Source organism: Phalaenopsis equestris, unplaced genomic scaffold, assembly GCF_001263595.1.
Source record: "Phalaenopsis equestris unplaced genomic scaffold, ASM126359v1 Scaffold000054, whole genome shotgun sequence".
Taxonomy (NCBI): Eukaryota; Viridiplantae; Streptophyta; class Magnoliopsida; order Asparagales; family Orchidaceae; genus Phalaenopsis; species Phalaenopsis equestris.
This window is the reverse complement of record NW_018164496.1, coordinates 3,064,390-3,069,807: the sequence shown is the minus strand read 5'-3', so window position 1 is coordinate 3,069,807 and position 5,418 is coordinate 3,064,390.

Here is a 5,418-nt window from a genome sequence, read left to right as displayed (position 1 = left end):
GCACTTTGGGCCAAACTCGAGGTACTCTACCTGACAAAGTCTCTAGCTAATAGGCTCTTTCTGAAGCAGCGCCTATACGCCTTCAAAATGCATGAAGACAAATCCGTCTCAGAGCAGATTGATGAGTTCAACAAAATCATCGATGACCTCGAGAACATCGATGTGAAGATGGACGATGAGGACAATGCACTACTGTTGCCAAACTCTATTCCAAAGATTTACGAGCATTTCAAGGATGTGATGCTATATGGAAGGGCGCAGACTATTACTATAGAGGAGGTTCAATCTCTTATTAGAGCTAAAGAACTTCAGAAGAAGCACGACAAGAAAGAAGAAATCAGTGGAGATAGTCTAACAGTTAGAGGAAGATCGAGCAAGAAAGGCTTCAAAAGTGATCAGAGCAGATCAAAGTCCAGAAAGAAGGGCAGAAGTCAGTCTTCTAAGAGATCTAACAAGTGTTACCACTGCCACAAGGAAGGTCACTTTAGAAGGAACTGTCCGGATAGAAAGAAAAGTTTTCAAAAGAAGCCCAGAGATTCTGGAGAGGCAAGTGTAGCCTCAGATGGCTATGATTCAGCTGAAGCTCTGGCGATCACAGAATCTGAATCTAGCAGGGAGTGGATCCTTGACTCAGGGTGCTCCTTCCATATGTGTCCCCACAAATACTGGTTCGAGTCACTGCAGCTGGAGAACGGTGGGTCTGTTCTACTTGGTGATAATAAAGCTTGCAAGGTAGTCGGCAGCAGGACAATCAGAATAAAGATGTTCGATGGAGCTAAAAGGATACTGCAGCACGTCAGGTATGTCCCGGAACTCAAAAGAAATCTGATCTCTCTAGGTACGCTGGAGTCAAGTGGATATCATACGCTGGAGTCAAGTGGATACTCATTCAAGGCAGAGAATGACTGCATCAGAGTATCCAAAAGGTTCTCTCGTAGTCATGAAAGGAGTTCGAAAGAATGTACTATACTCACTAGTTGGAAGAACCGTGATAGGCAACTTCTCAAATGCAGTTCAATCAAAACCTGACAGGACCAGACTATGCCAGACTATGGCACATGAGACTGGAGACTGGGGCATGTAAGTGAAAGAAGCTTACAAGAACTGTCCAAGCAGAATCTGTTATGTGGAGATTGAGTCAGCAAACTGGAATTCTGTGAACGTTTTGGGGAAGGCCACCAGGGTGAAGTTCTCTACCGGAACTCACTCATCAAAGAAACCCCTTGACTATGTTCTCAGCGATCTATGGGGGCCAGCCAGAACTCAGACTCATGGAGGAGGGAGATACTTCATGTCCATCATAGATGACTATATCAAGAAGGTATGAGTTTTCATCCTTAAATCAAAAGATGAAGCCTTTCAGAGGTTCAGGGACTGACTAACTGTCACAGAAAATAAGATGGAAATCAAGTTGAAGCACTTGAGAACTGACAATGGCTTAGAGTACTGTTCAGAGCAACTTGGGATAAAGGGCATGACTGAGAGCTTGGGATATATCAGAAGGTGATAACTATGTTTTGTGACAATCAAAGCACCATTCACCTAATCAGAAATCAGGTATTTCATGAAATATTCAAGCATATAGACATAAAGCTTCATTTTGTGAGGGATGTCGTCGCCAAGAGTTCAATAGTAGTGGAGAAGATACCTACTGAAGAAAATCCTGCTGATATGCTCACTATGGTGCTACCGATATGGTGCTACCGACAACTAAGTTCAAACACTGTCTGGACTTAGTAAACTTCACCAAGGGCTGAGGCCCTCTCAAGGGCCAGGTGGAGGGAATCTTTACTTCGAAGCTTATCAATTAAGGGTCAAGGTGGAGAACTGTTATTTTGACCCCCAATTAATGAACTAAGCTAAAAGGGCAATTTTGTAATGTGGCATCGCTCACCTACCACATCTCACCTACCGCTCACCTACCGCCCACTTACCTCCCACCTACCACTCTCTTGTTTCTATAAATAGAGAGGGTGTGAGGCCTAGGAGAGAAAGGGAAGAGACCTTAAGCTACCACAAAAGAGGAGAGAATAACTAGAGAGCTAGAGAGAAAAAGAGCATCTTGAAGCCTTGTATCAAGGTGTCGCTTGAGAGGGAGGCCATAGAAGGAAGATGAGGGCTCATCTCTATGTATAAGCTATGTATTCTCCATTTCTTTTGCCTTAGTGAAATATTTGATTGATTCCCTTCCGTGGAAGTAGATCCAGTTAGATCGAACCACGTAAACGATCTGTGTTTGCATGTGTTCTTTTTCGTCTCATTTCTATGCCAGGAAGTACATATCTCACAATAATTCAAAATTAGTGATAAGCTGGCACATAAAGTTAAAGCACATTAAGATATTAAATTAAAATGATGACAAGCTGACACATTGCATAAACAAAAAGATTAGTACAAGTCTTTAGAATCATTATAGAGGATGTTGTATCATGCAAGCCACTTGGACACAAAAGAAACTAAGATAAACTAAACTAAAGTAGCACATGATTCATTTTAAAATGTGTGGTCTCAAGCTTGTGGACCAGCCATCTATGGCATAATAACTTGTGTGCTTAATGATTTAATGTATGGGCAAGAATTATGCAAGCCAACTTATGTCTTATTTCAATTTATTTGAAATTTATCATAATAAACTTTAAAATATTTTAATATTTTTAGTTTACTTCCAATAAAAAAACTCATATTTAAAAATATATATGTTTAAATTATTTTTTTGGGGCATTTACATAGATACCCCTCAATTCCTATGTATTTGCATATAAACTTCTAAATTTGCTTTTTATATTTATACCACCCATATATTTCATATCATATAAAAAAAAATACCACAATTTTAACTTTTAAAATGGAAATATATCTTTTCTTACATAGGTAAGGAGGTATGTATGTAAGATTGAAAATTTGTGATGGAAATGTAAATACATAAGACTCGAGTGATACGTATGTAAATATTTCTATTCTATTTTTAAGGTTTTAAACATAATATATAAAAAACTTGCAAATAATGTTGAAAATGTGGGGCTTACATATAGTGCACACAAAACATTGGAAATTACATATTTTGAACCGAAACTTCTTTATTTTCGTATTTAGAACTCTATTAGCCCTATTAATATTGGCGAGACTGACGACATGTAGTATACAGAGATATTTCAAAGTCTAACCCGGGTGGAGAATAGCTTTTTTTTTTCTTGATCGTTTCATTTTGCTAAGATTGCTATTGAGCTTTGATGAATTTTAGTCATTCAATAAAAATCAACAGTATTTTCAATATTTATAATCCTTTGATTTAAAATATTCATAATTCCTGGATGGAATTTTCATGATTTTTACAAGTAAGTTCTAAGCTCTACATCTTGGTTTTTGAAGATCTTCACTTTTTTGTTTGTTATTGCTTTATGCTTTATTAGGTTTTGTTGTTTGATTTTATGTTTCTTGGTTTTACTCTATCTCAAGTTTTATTTCATTTTTTTTTAATTGTTAGTCTATTATGTTGATTTTTTGTATTATAGTTTGTACTTTTCATTTCTACTTCCTTCAGACGCTTGGGCATCGACTTGATATGCAGATAATGTCATCTTTGATGAATGAATTGCATTTTTGCTAATTCTGTATGTTCGAACTCCTTCCCATAGTTTTCTTGTCCAACGAAAGTTTCTATTAGATGAAATTGATAGTGTCAATTTCATTTTCCTGTTTCGTTTGGTCATTCTTAGTATGGTTGTTGTTTTTGTTGTTTTTATTAGTCGTTTTATTTAGTTATGTTGGGTTTTGGGTTGCCCTTTGCATCTTAGATTTGTACTTGTGTGAGTTGTATTTATATCGTATATTAATGCCATGACCTTCACTTTTTCCCATAAAAAAAAAAAAAAAAAAAAAAAAGGGGAATTGAAAAAAAAGGCAGGGGAATGGAAGAAAAGGAGCTAGAACCACCAAATAACTCCTAAAAGGTGCAAGGGGAATGGAAGAGAAGGAGCTAGAACCACCAAATAACTCCTAAAAGGTGGCAAGGGAAGCAATCCAGAAGGTTGGTATCTAGAGATAAACATAGATTGTAGGAAGGTAAAGAACATTAATACTAGTGATGTAAGTATTGGAGCACAATACATCCATCCAACCATTATTATATGTGAAATAAGTACATGTGGATTTCATTATATTTTGATTATATTGATGGGGATTTCATTATATTTTGATTATATTGATTGTATTGATACAATCGATACAATCAAAATACAACGAAATCCATATGTGCAGAGTCCGCACTAATAATTTTTCCCACCCTCTTGAGACCTTGAAGATGGCGACTTTGCAGTCTAGGAGATAGCGAGGCCGACAGATCTCATTGACAGGTTACCTCGATATTCAAATTTCATGAAGGAATCGGCGACACAGTGACATAAGATTACTACGCATATTACTATTTATTTAATCTTGATTATTTGGAAGCTATATAAATAAATCACAATCATAACTAAATTGCGATGATGATTTATAAGAGCTTTTCTTAGAAAGGTTAGATCTTTCTTTAGTTCCAAGGAGACCATCAAAGCTAGAAGCTTTCCAATGGGCATTGAGCTGGTTCAACTTATGTTTCAAAGACCGATGAGAGGAGGAAGCAACCTCCTTCCCAAGTTCCATCCTTGTGAAAAAAATATTTCGTCCGGATGTCCACATATCCAAACGATCAACCATCGGGCGCTGCATCGCCCGCCGATGAGGTGTATGACGGCGTGACGCCCGGTGGATGACTGTTCGAAATTTTAGTGTTCAGAAAAAATGATTTTCTTCTCCATGTGACACAACTCCAAAAATGTCAAGCAGAAAGCCATGAGAAGAAAAAAAAATATTACATGAGGATGAGATAGAATATGATACGTTATGAGATTATTCACTACAACACCACCACAATACTGTCATAATACTATCAATCTGCACATACATATTCCATACTTAATATTCACTCCAAGAGAAGAGGAAGAACTTAAAAGTTCTATTTTAATAAAGTTTAAGAAAATAATAGATAAACGAACCCCTTCTAATCCTAATAAGTGGAATACTTATATGTCTACCATCATACACTAACAAAATAAGAAAAAAAATATTAAAGAAGTTTAAATATTCTATTAAAGTCTAATAATAATCATTAATTATTTAGGCTTTCTTTATGAGGCCTCTTCTTCTATAAAAAATTTATTTAAAAGCAAATTCACCATTAATGGTGGTATAAACTATAAAGTTGCGATTTTGGTAGATAAAAAGGAGCCAAAATGCATCTTCAAACAAAACCAAACGAATTGGACCACCTAGCATGAAAGAAGGAAGCTTGGGGTTAGTTATGTAATTTCTATTGTTTTATGTGTCATATTTGTAAATCCGCCCTGAAAAAAAAACTATAAAAGTTAATATATCCTCGTC